Here is a 13,877-nt window from a genome sequence, read left to right on the forward strand (position 1 = left end):
AGCGCTGCGATGTCTCCTAAAGCATCTTCAAAGAAAGAGGTTTTACGCTCGAAATCAACCGGGGTAAATGATCTACGTAAAAGGGCTATTAAAAAGAAGAAAAATGTTAAAGACGAGAGAAAAGCCAAACTGCACAAGATCAGGAAACTCAAGCTCAAGCGAAGGACTAACCATACTACGATACATGCACAAACGAATTAAACTGGTGGTTATCCGAAAAGCAGGGGACACGTTTAAGTGTAAAATAATTGAGAAAAAAAACACTCTCATAATAAGACAGTAAATCTGCCAGACAAGCTTTTATGCCTCAGTATAAATTTAAACGCCGAAATAAAACCAACTTACTGAACAAAATATTGGGAATCAAGCAAACAGCCAAGCCCTCTATGACAATCAAACGATCCAAAGCTGTGATGAAGACAGTGGGAAAAATACTAGGTTATGAGATTGGGAGAAGCTGTATCTCCTATTTTGGCCTTTTTGGCCTGACTTTGGCCCGATTGGCCTGACTTTGGCCCGATTGGCCTGTACTATGGCCCGATTGGCCCTAATAAAAGTCAGTAATCAGAGGAAACAGCTCATTTGCACCCTGTTCTTCAAACCGTAGACATGGCAAAGCGCGTTTGTCGTGATTGTACCGTTCCCAATTGCGGTGCAAAATACCTTGTAAGATTGGCAAATCATCTTGCGGATGTGCATCTGCTCGATATTGACCAAAGAAGGAAGTACCTACAAGAAGCCAAACTAAAGCCGAAAGGGAAATGTGTGGTGTACAACAGAGCAAATGAGAACACTCTTGATGATGAGAACAGACATGAGAACAAACGACGGCAAGACGTGGTTATGAATTATTAAGCACCAGAAAGATAAGCGAGGAAAACAGCAAGCCCAGAGTTCTAAAGAGGAAAAACGTCAGTGTTGAACATACAAAAGACAATCCAAACAATATCCCAGCAAAATGGCTGCATTCTTAGACTAAATAGAGGTGGTGGAATCTGGATCATTATACCACAAACTGAAGACTGAGAATAATTAAAGGATTCCTTTCAAATATTTAGTAACTTTGAGAACAATTTATTAACTTTCAGAACAATTTATAACTTTAAAACGTTATAATTTAGTAACAATTTAATAAATTTATAACTTAAGAGGAGAGTTTCTTTCTATGTAAACCCCACATTCAACACCGAACTTTCAAAACACACCTTAATGCATTCACGCATGCGTACAATATTAAGATTTTATAAGGTTTGAGCATTTTCAGAACATGAAAAAAAAACCTCCTCTTAATATAAATAAACATGTAACTTCAACTTTATAAACACGTAACATTGTAACATAACTTTGTATTTCATGCAATTGCAATAATTTATAACTCTCAAACGTAACTTATGTATTGTTCAACAACAATAAAACTTGACATTTCACTCGTCTGTGCTTATGATTTTGGTAATGTCCATAAGCCAGAGTGTTCACTCCATCCTTTAAAATATAGCGTTTGTCATCATAAGGGCTAAGACCAATTTTGTTCAATTTAATAGAACGTGGCATGAATGGAAGAGAAATAGGAGTCTCGAGCTGAGGCGATTGCAACACAAAACGAACTTGATCAGTTGATCGTGCTTCATATAATGACCAACAGCCATACATCTTTAATTTAATGCGTACATACGCACACACCTTGACACCTAAGGCGGTTGACAATTCATATGATGAACAACAGCCCTGCATCTTTAATTTAACGCGTATATACGCTGTCACTCGTGCAGAATATACTGTATATCTGTTCATGTAAATCGTCATTGCCATGCGTAAATACGCTTAAAATATAATAACTATTTCGTCACGCAAATGTTTTTGATTCTACACGATTAAATTGTGTCGTACGGGATGTGTGGTCACATAATTATAAAACCCCTCTTTTACATACCGATTGAATGCAAAGGAAGTTAAAGAAAGACTTTAGCTCATTAATATTAGTTTAGGCATATTTAGATTCGGCATACGACATCTGAGGCGCCGTTAGCAAGCGTGGTACCGATTTGCATAAAATTATACCACTCTTATCAAATTAATGAGCATTCGTTAACAATGGTTGCCTAATCCCCACGCGTATAAAAATAGTTGGTAAAATTAACCAAAGTCAAAGCAAAATGAACCGAAAACAAAAAGTGCCGAAAGATCAAGAAAAAATTATCACAAAAAGAAAGAAAAACTAAAGAAATACATAGTGTTATATAAGCAATATGACTGAGATATGTTGTATATATTTATGCACGGGCGTTGCACAACTAAACAATGAAACATTGTGGAACAATGAACAATGCTTAATTGTTAGACACTTGACACTCGGAAACGGTGAATAGTGACTAGTGATTAGTTGCAGTTAGTGTGAGAGGCAACAGCACGAGCCGGAGGCACAGCCCATTTCTATAAAACGAAGTGGTTCTAATCCAGTATATGTTACTGGGCTATTCCCCCTACGGCCCCGACGATTCCGCTGAAAGGTACAAAGAATAGGGGTCGTGTAACATTGGTGGATGATGCTGGCGAGAAAAGGAAAACCAACGAAATCTAGACGCTGACGGTTCAAACGCGAGGAAAGAATAAAGAAACGCCCGACGACGACGCGACGCGAAGTCGAAACATTATAGACATTCTATCTATCTATCTGCTCTGTTTCAGGTACATGTTATTTCCTTACTTATTTGCTTTGGCTTGAAATATGCGACGAACCACGTGTTGTGTCAGTATTCAGTAAAAATTCTTTCTTTTATATGTTGTTAATGATTGCGAGCGTGTAGTGATAAATTTTGTTGATATGTTGTTTCTTGTCTTATGTTTCTCGTTGTTTTATGTGTAAGGTGTAGACATTTGATTATAATGTTCACCACAGTTATACATAAAATATTTCATTGTGTCCGGGCCCGATCACTCGCAGTCGCACTCGTGCCGATAATTCATTACGGGAGTTAGTAGACCATACTGGTGTAGGTATGACTGAACAGACTGAGCTCATTTTAAATAAGTTATCCGAACTGTTGAATGCTATTAGAGACCTTTAGTTTGACGTTTACGGCAAACGCCAAACCGCTAGCAATGTTTGTGTTTTAACTCCACTATCTTTGAGTGTGCGGCAATTTCGCTAAATTACAAACGTTCTGCATAAATCTTGTGATGTTCAGCAGTAATGTAAGAAAGCAATAGGCTATTTCTGATGTATTTAGAAAAGCAGCAAATTCAGCTTTGCCGTATGTGTTTCACGTTCGCCGTATAATTGTATAAAATTTAATGCTTGAACGACTGCATACACCCTCAGCCGTTCAAGCATTAAATTTTATACGGCGAACGTGAAACATATACGGCAAAGCTGAATTTGCTGCTTTTCTAAATACATCAGAAATAGCCTATTGCTTTCTTACATTACTGCTGAACATCACAAGTTTTATGCAGAACGTTTGTAATTTAGCGAAATTGCCGCTTACTTAAGGAGAGTGAAGTTAAAACACAAACTTTGTTAGCGGTTTGGCGTTTGCCGTAAACGTCGAACTAAAGGTCTCTATTGAGAAGTCTACAACCACAAATCAGCAAAGCCAAGAGCAACTTGCTGAAAATAATGAGAAAGGTATTCAGAGCCACACCGACCTTCTCAAATAACAAGAACAACAACAAGCTCAATTGACAACACTAATTGCACAAAACACACTACGTACAGGTGGGCATGTTGTAAAACATGGACTGACTGGACTTTTAAACTATGGACCGGACTGGACTGGACTTGTAAAACATGGACTTGTAAAACATGGATTTGTAAAACATGGACTTGTAAAACATGGACTTGTAAAACATGGACTTGTAAAAACATGGACTTGTAAAACATGGACTTGTAAAACATGCATGGACTTGTAAAACATGGACTTGTAAAACATGGACTTGTAAAACATGAACACCGATCTTCGAATTTGTTGGTTTCAGCTCATTAAACACACAAAAACACATTACAAAATATCTTGCCACTCTCTGCCCCAACCTTTATTTGCCGTCGAAATTGGACGACGATAACGAAATAGAAAACGTCTACTATTTACAGGCATACATTTGTATCATATACAGTTAGATTGCGGTAATTAGCCTTTCCCAAAAATTCTGTGATGTTTCTGTGCCCCTTAATACTATTCAAAATAGTCGCTTCTTTAAAGTGCCTATATCACTTGTGGGATCTTTACGGATTTGAATAGAGCTTGAAAAATTAGTTTATAAGTTCTAAAACCCTTTTTGATATAGTTAAATAGTTTCGGAAATATTTACATCTAAACATGACGATTTCCTAAATTTCCGTCGTGCTTGGGGGCCTGGGACTCAGGAACCGAGTTCTTGTAAAACATAATATAATCAATTGTAATTTTACTTCGATCTTCCAATAACGTAAAGTATTTTGAGAAAAACTCGCCCAGTTTCTACAGCCATACACAACGCACTGTTCCCGCATTTTTTTCTTGAAAAGCGCAAACTATATCGCCAGTGAAACTCTTCATGTTTACATTATAAAAGACGGCGTGTTTGCAAATCATTCCTGAGTCCCAGTCCCCCCAACCGACGTATTTTCGAAACTATTTAATTATATTAAAAAAGGTTGTAGAACTTATGAACTAATTATTCAAGCTCTATTCTTAGTTTTTTGACTACGACATCCTGTTGCCCAGGCTGCCTGTTGCCTGGTACCGTCGTGAACATATTTTGCCAGGTGTACGGAACCAAAACTACCAGAACCGAGCTTTTTCTGCTTTATTATATTAGCCCATTCAAATTTTGGTAAAACAGGCTTATCGTTTGGCTTTTTTGTCAGTTTGGGAAGCTTGAAACTACCGAACATTTTGGTTTACAGACCTTTACATTGTTGGAGACTGACAGAGATTAAATAAGTAATTTGATATACTCGTGTGATGTACTCGCGCAAGTCTAAGTCTAGGCAGCCTATGATTTGTTATGCAATAATAAACCGGCATGCGCCTAACGCGAGCGTAGCCATTTTACATTTAATTTATTTTTCAATTGAATTGTAGTGTCTGCTTGATATTGACACAGAGTAAACAAATAAAACAATAGATACAGAGCTGTCTAATACTTACTCCGTAATATTGGCGGCAGAGAGTGTTCATGTCTTACAAGTTCAAATCCATGTTTTACAAGTCCATGTTTTACAAGTCCATGTTTTACAAGTCCATGTTTTACAAGTCCATGTTTTACAAGTCCATGTTTTACAAGTCCATGTTTTACAAGTCCAGTCCAGTCCATAGTTTACAAGTCCAGTCCAGTCCATGTTTTACAACATGCCCTACAGGTGGTAGGGATGTACAAATGTACCAATCTGTGATGATCTAGTTGATTTGTCATTTGAAGGAAGTAAAGAAATGAATAAAGAATCGAGTGTTGTTGTTTTGAATTCTGACCTGGAGAGCCTATCATTTTCTGTCCCATCAGCAAGTGTACATTCTGTGTGTGAGAGCATGGTGAGAGGCAACAGCACGAGCCGGAGGCACAGCTTTTAATACATTTTTATAAAACGAAGAAGTTATTGTTGTGGTTCTAATCTAATATATGTTACTGGGCTATTCCCCCTACGGCCCCGACGATTCCGCTGAAAGATACAAAGAATAGGGGTCGTGTAACAATAGAATTCAACCTATACATGATGTGGTTAAATTTGAGGCAGTCCACGTGGGTACTCCTGAACAGAGGTTTTGGGACGCCATCGAGAACTCTGACACATCATTCTTGGACGAACAGTAACAAAATAATATAGACGGATCATAACATATAATAGCGTAGTAATACATGTATAATAATATAGACGGATCATAACTTTTATCGTAGTAAAATTAAATGAAAAATGTCAATTTAGTCACATTGTCCCCACTTAATGATCATTAATCCAGTAAGAGAGATAATTTATTAAAATGGGCTGGTAATCAGAAATGCCTGAACTTTGCCTCAAATCCATCAGAAAGTTAAGAGTTGCCTCATGGTCTCTCTTGAGGTTTTCAAAATGTTATGTTGCGTACGTGTTATAATCCAATTTCATCACACGGATTGCCTCAATAAATTCTCTCCAAAGTATCCCGTGCCGAAACACCTGGTCAACGGCCTCCAAACCATGCATCTCCCATCTTTCTTCTTCCGACAACATTATACATTCGTGTCTCCTCTGACTAGGACTATCGAACTCACAACCTCTACACCTCTCTTTGCAAACTTTTCCAACCTCGCCTCTGCAAATATCGCGTCCATCAAATGACATAAGTTCCTAACTTCCGACGGTTCAAATTCATCCATAGTTAAACTGCCCGCGCTGAATATCTGTTCTTTTCCTTGGGAGAAATTCATGATAAGAAACGCCTCTCGAAATGAAATTGCACGAAAAACCATATCCTTTATTTATACCGTTGAAGAATATTTATATCTTTTAAGACCAACCCTACGTGTTTACACCATGCACTCTCTCGGTAAAGTCCAACCCTACGTACTTACGCTATCTTCTGGGTAAAGTCCGACTCTACATAGTCCCATTCTGCGTATTTACGCATTATTATCCCTCGTGAACTTCCTGTATTGCATTCACGCGTACCCCTAGTTATGTTCTATAAACGTCGGGTTATAACTGTGCTAAATCGTTCGCTATGGCTCGCCAAAATGATATCGTCGCTGTCATGGACATGGACGGCTTTCGAGTAGGAAGTGAATTCCGCTGCAAGGAGCTCGGTATGATCAAAGAGGGAGATACCTACGGGCAATCCTTCTTCTTCGATATTGGGCTTCGTTGGTCGGACTTAACCGAAAAAGACCAGAAGGCGTGCAAGTTCGTGCAAAAGAAAATTCATAAACTGCGGTTTGGGGTACCGCGGTGTCAAGACATTCGATATCTCGCAATTGGAAGCAATCGTGGAGAACTTCTACAGAAGAGTAAGAAAGAATCCAAACTCCGCGATTGCCTACAAAGGCGGGATAATTGAAAGGGATCTCTTAACAAAACTAAGAATCCCTTCAATTAATTTGAAATGCCTTGGTTGTCCCAAGGCAGATAAATCATTTGATCAGCTGGGTTGGTTGGAGACCTGCTGGAACCGCTTGAATGCCTGGGCGTATCAGCACTGCGCAAAAGTTGAGGTTGAGGCCTTCGCGATGTGGCTGGAGAAGATGTAACGCAAGAAAATAAGAAAAACGGTTCGTAAACGAAATTTCGATTTTATTGAGAACTTCATTTTAATCATGAAAACAATATATTCTTCATCACTGAACTAAATCGTTACTGTTCTTCATACGTATTTCTAGTGTATCGTTTGTTTTACCATATGGATACCTATCTTGGATGAAAGTCAAACGGTTTATTCGAATGATTTGGGCCATTTGGCGCGCGTCTCAGTGATATTAAACCCCGTGTTAGTGCGATTGAAATGCACAAGTACACACGCATCGATTGGAGAACCACGCTCCGTACCGATCATAGACAAGAATTGAAGCGAAGAGTGTTTTATTTGCTGTAAAAATGAAAGTAGCTGACTTAATCTTTTATTGGGGAGAAGATGCCATGGGTATAATGACGTAGATTATGACTCCGATCAGTAGAACGGCAGTTGGTTCTGAACACACGGTTCTTACATTGGCCGGTTCTATATATACCGCTACTGCGGGAGTATAAGAGAAAGCGCATATCCAAACGCTAAGAAGAATACCGTAAGTTCTCCGCCATGTCATGATCAATGGGTATCTGAGAGGTGATGAAATATGAATGTAGCGATCGACCGTTATCGACAATAGCGTTAACGTGGATACGAATACGAACTGGCGTGCTATCGTGTGACTGTATTTACAAAAAAATGTCTGATTACTCGGCATTCCAGCAAGTATCATACCAAACTCTGCAATCCAGGTCGGATAGATAGTTAGGCAAGCTAGTAGGTCTGCGCAGGCCAAGTTAGCAACCAAATAACCCATTTGCGTTTTATCGCTCTTCATGTAGAGGTTATAAATTATCACACCTATGTTTCCGAGAACACCACATACCAGGCAAAAACTTTTAACCACGATTAACGCCATAAGACAAGTTCGACAAAGTGGAATATTTTCTGATTCTGTTCCGTTCGTCATTTTAATGCGTTGTCTTTTATCGTGAGCAACTGACGACAAGAGGCGAAAAAATACAAAGTAGTATATGTATATCTGGACAGCTGTTAAAGAACAGGTTACTAGGAATATTTTGCCGTGGCCTTAATTATAGATTCTTACTATAGACTGAATCCAATATTGGAATATATGAATAAGTAAAGTTTGTTTGCTTACTTGCTTATATAGTACACAGTTAAACTGGGACGATACGTATGTCGTTTTCAGTCATAGCCGCCCTAACTGCACAACGACATCAACGAGAATGTAACCAAACCTCCAAGCTATTTTCACCAGCCTCAACTCGATATTTTGTTGAACAATTTACTATCAGAATGTAGAAAATTTCCCGCTCTATTTAAATCTTTAATTAACTCTAATAGACCTTTCAGCTTTTGTACAAATTAACCCATTTCAAATGGTTTGAAATGGTTAAGTTTTATTGGCTATTGCATGGTCACAACATCTGAAATTTGCATGCGAGCTAAAACGGTCTATTGGCTTAAAAATATATAATCAAAACACGACCCATAACCCATATTTTAATATTCGATGGAATCTTAATCATGAAAAACGTTTTCATGGAAAATTAACCTTAATTTTCATGGACAAACTGAAGACGCTTTTTTCTTGTACTGTTTTGATGGCTCGAAGCAGCAGGGAAACTTGGGCTATGTTAACTTCACTTTTATGAATATTGAATATATTTTTTTATTTCAGTCGCTATATTTCATAATGCAGTACTATTATAAGCTTCTACTAAGTCTAGCTATAGCTAAGAAAATGGTGTGCTTGGTTTAAAATAGCGAGACGGTTGCTTTATACATGTACTTCTAAGTAATACATTATAAAGATAATAATTTTATAGTGTAAACTGGCATGAATAGTCCTTTCGGAAGACAAATTTTAGTATAAAATTTGCTGTGGAAGGGGGGCGAAGGTCATGGTGCTTGAGTTGTAAATTTAAAGGTTAGTTTTATAGTAGAACAGAGGGAGATTTTATGGCGCAATATACTCAAATTAATTTCGGTACGATTGCGCAAAAAAATTATAAATTTCTTTTCCACGTGTATCTAAACTCCGAAACGACTGCTGAAGCGAATTTAGCGCATGAATGTCTGTGCTGTGAACCAGAATTGGAACAATCATACATTTCTATTTCAACATATTTCAATATTTCTAATTTTATAAATATGCAAAATGATCTTTTTGTGGTGTGTGTAAAAATAATAAAGGGCTGGTGCACACATGCAGGCTTTGAGCACATGCATGCAGGAGCAACTCTTTTTTCGCCAATCAGTGAATTATAACTGTAATTCGATTTGCATTGGCATTTTAAGGGATGAATATTCATATAACACCTCTATAGATACGCCTGGTGTACATGATATAATTTTATACTTACTATATGCACTATATACAGAGACAGAATCCACATGTGTATACAAAAGAATACAAACTCGGTTGAATACAAACTAGCATTGATCATTTACTCGGTTGAGCTTATAATAATATAAACTGTTGTAAAATTCCCGTTTAAGTATAGTACAACAACTACAATCAGCTATATCAGCCAGCTTAAATGTCGATAGAACGCATGGAAATTAGCGTTTGAGAAACTTTACCTGTAGGCCTAATACCTGAAACTTTACAAAGTAATAACTAATTTGATATCCTAAAATGCTATATCGTGGTAAGTTCATTAACAATTATACCACGAGCTCGAATCGTATATGAGCTGATAGCCCAAAGTACCATTTTTTGAGCGACAAAGTATTTATTTACAATTTAATACATATTTACATAATAATAATAATTATTTAATTCAATTATGTGCAAGAAGTCAGGGCACTCAGCAAACCGGTCAGCCATTTTGCTTTTTCGTTGGTTTTGCTATCCACCGTATATGAGCTGATAAACGGTGAGTAGCTCAACCAATCAGATTGCGGAAAAGCTCATATACAGTGAGTAGCTATATTTTAATATCAATTATTATACATTCATGCTGTATTCTGGTTTCTGATTGCATGGTGGAGATTGCATGGTGGAATTTTTGATTGAGAAATAAATCTCAATATCCGATTAAATTTAATCATTTCACCGGTTGTGACGTCATACCGAGGGATATTGATTTTTATCTAGACTAATTGAATAATTCGCGATATCATGCTCAGCCTCATCCAATAATTGTATAATTATTCGCGTCAGTATTCGTATTCAACAATTCAAAGAATGCCATATGTGATTATCATAGTATACATTTGCTACAGGATGCACAGTGGCGTCTTGAAAACAAAGTGAGAAAGAAAATGAATTATAACCAGCAAAAAATCTCAAATATTCTTCCATTATATGTATGTGAAAGAACATAGTAGGACAAAAACTTTGTATTTCTATGAGAACGTCAGCAATGAACTCAGTTTAATTTTATACACAATAAAATGCCGAGATTAGAATAAAAGGTAAAAATGACTACAAGGGAAAAACTGCTTTAAAAAGGTACGCTTTAAAAAGATAGGATCCACAAAAGGTTTAAAAAAGTATAAATTATACATGAACATAACTCCAAGTGTATACAGAAAAAAGTTTAAATGATTCTCACTGATTATTTGACTATGCATGCGCTTGAATTGTCACGCGAAGATTGACTAATCTATCAATTATTCCCGCATAATACAGTGATCTTTAAACTATCCACATGGGATTTATTAGACTTTTCCAATTTCCATTAGGATGTAAACCCTCCCTTGGAAACTACAATGAAATTGAGCACACTAAAAGACTTTTGATTCTATATACCTTTAAAATACGCATTTTGTCTGTAATAATTTTTCGCATCTATATAGTATAATTTATATTATTATTTATTTAAAAGAATTCACAGTCTGTGATTGGCTAATAGCCATGTGTGAAATCGTCATATCCAACGTGTGACGTCATAATGTGTGATACGACTTTTTTTAGTGTGATAAATAGTCGTATCCCACGTTTGACGTCACACGAATGGCGAAGACATCAACACAATGGCTTCCTCAAGTGAAAGGTTCGGCAACTTTGAGGAATACATGTTCGTTCTTTTAAATAAATAATAAAACATTTATTGAATTCGGTTTTCACATGATATGAAGAATTATCAAGTCTCAGTTTTTCACTTCGGCTTGATAATTCTTCATATCATGTTCAACCTCATTCAATAATTGCTAATAGCTAGTTTGACAGGAAGCATTTCCGCACACCAAAAATCTACATTAATTTTGGGATGGCAAAAACCGTTTACGAAAGAGAAAATTTCCGCGCAGACAATCAACAAGCAAATCGCAAATTATAGCACAAAATAAACATGAGTGACAAAAAAGTGACACATTTCAAACGTGTCCCAGCAAATACGTACGGCTTGGAGGTCAACGAGAGAGAAAAGTACCGCAATGACATGGAAGCTCAATATCAAGGGAGTGATTTATTAAACCGACACTCAAATAATGACATTATGATTCACTAAACAATGGGTGTAGTTCAGTAGTTGGGATTGTGTTGTCTGTTGATATTGACAGTTTAAAACGTGGATGTTATTATTTAATCAAGGATTGACATTTGCCAGGGTCAGGGGTCAATCAGGGAGGTTTCTGTCGTTAAGAAATGTATTAGAAATAAAAAGAACGAAGGCTAAAAAAGATACAGTATGTAAGTACGGCTAAAAGACTGTTAAAAATAAAAAACATAGTTTGGGTTTTTTACGCCTTTTTTCTCCTGTCGTTGTTTTTACTATACAATACGTTGTTTTTTTTAACAATATTTGGCATTTCATTGGCTGTTTTCCGACTAGGATGTTACGCAAAGCTTTATTGTGTTTAGAGATATGCATATAAAAATAGCTGTAAAAAGAGGAATATCAATAGTATGACAGGGATTAGTGAATGATTTTTGCCACAAGACGCCTGAGTAAGTATATTTTTCGGCCATTAGCAAACATTAATCGCCTTTCCCTTTCATGTATGACATATCGTGGGATTAAATAAGTAATAAGGTGAAAATATTTATAATCCTCTCAGAACTAATACCTGGATAAACAGTCTTAAGTCTTCACTTATCTTAATGGTTGCATTTTTATAAAAAAATGTGCGTGCTGTAGGCCATTCAAGTTCTTATGTCAATCAATTGTGTTAAAAATGTTGCTCGGTCAAGCATGTAATAGATTACGTCATCAAAAGTTCAATTCGATAAAATAAGAGTGAAAATAGTTTAAGTTGAAAGATATTGTTCACAGACGTATTGTTTGTAAATTTTACTAGTTGTTGATGATAAACATTTTAAGTTGTGAACATTTTTAAGTATTGATCGATTGAGCAGAAGACCAACTCGACTAGTGCGACAACGCCTTAAACAAACAAGATATGAGAGCTGGAACGAGCTTCTAAGACCAACCCACATTTCTAACTTACAACGCTGATTGGTTGGATAAGGATCAGCCCACTCTGATTGATGACGTCTGCAAGTTTCCCTGAACCGTTACTATAAAAGGGCGTGCACAACACCCCAACCTTCAGTGGACTAGCGGAGTAAAAAGCATGTGAAACGTTAGGAAGCTCAACCTTACAGGACAGACAACCAAGACAAGAACTCAAAAACGACGAAGATCAGAAGATCAAGTGAAGAGTAGAGAATCCAGAAAAGAAACTGAACATTAATGAACATTAGTTTAACAATTATAAAAGATTTCCTACCTCGCGTTGAAAATAAAAAACTATATAACAAGGATATCCTTTTAAGGAGTTGTTGACGTATTAAAATTCTAAATGGCTTCTTGACTAAAAAACGATATTGTCGATATTGTTCTGGTATTTGCTTAGAATTGTTATCTGCGTTTTTCGTGATAGCGGTGTGCCAGGATTCTATAAGATCGCTTGGTGACGGTAGTTGCCTTGGTCAATTACCTTGCCGTTCTGAAGATCAATTATGTGGTCATGTGTCCAAGCGTGGTTTGCGATATTAGATCCACTTTTATGATTACTTTTATGTTGCTCTACATTTCTCTTGTCTCTTTTGGACCTTCCTGTCCCACCCATATAATTCCATAAACAGTCTGAGCATGCAATTTGATAAACGACGTTTGTTCTGGTCTTCGGGGGGTGGCCCGTCTTTAACCGATGGGAATAGTTGTTGTAGTGTGCGGAGGGGTTTTGTGGTAACTCAGTGAATATCGTAAAGCTTTAGGAGTCGCTTTAGGGGCTTTGTAATGTTAGACCTTTGATGCATGTAGGGAAGAACAGCGTAATCATTATCCAAGCTTTGGCTCTACAATATTAAAAAAATAGGTATGCAATGCATACATGTGGGTAGCCTCCAAAGCATTGGCAAAGATTTTCAAGTTTTGTTCAATGTTAAGTAACAGGCCGCAATAATGGCGGGGAAATCAACTGCATGATGCTTAGTTTTACGTTCTAATGCCATACGCAAAGGCAAAAATGGGCTAGTTTGCTAGTTGGATACAGTTATAACAAAGTAGACATAAGAATAATCAATGAAATACCAATGAAATACTATTTCTGCGATTAATTTTTCTGAAAGTTTAGGCCAGTTTACATCGATCAGGCTGACAAAATTTCGCCTCTGCCCAGTCTCTTTCGTAGACAAACAAACTCAGCGGACAGACATGCATCATCGCTCATCGTTTTTTGCGTGTAGCATAGTGGTTAGCCCGCGAACGGGCTACCCACAAA

At 37.0% G+C, this 13,877-nt stretch overlaps 1 long non-coding RNA gene across 1 annotated transcript; it reads left to right on the forward strand.

Moving 5' to 3' along the window:
- Positions 1–2,391: 2,391 nt before the first annotated feature.
- Positions 2,392–5,901, forward strand: LOC114531974. Its single transcript, XR_003687904.1, has 2 exons — positions 2,392–2,685; positions 5,401–5,901. It is a non-coding gene; the product is annotated as an uncharacterized LOC114531974 (long non-coding RNA).
- Positions 5,902–13,877: the final 7,976 nt, after the last annotated feature.

This window comes from Dendronephthya gigantea, unplaced genomic scaffold, assembly GCF_004324835.1.
Source record: "Dendronephthya gigantea isolate DGI-Jeju-01 unplaced genomic scaffold, DenGig_1.0 000076F, whole genome shotgun sequence".
NCBI classification, from domain to species: Eukaryota; Metazoa; Cnidaria; class Anthozoa; order Malacalcyonacea; family Nephtheidae; genus Dendronephthya; species Dendronephthya gigantea.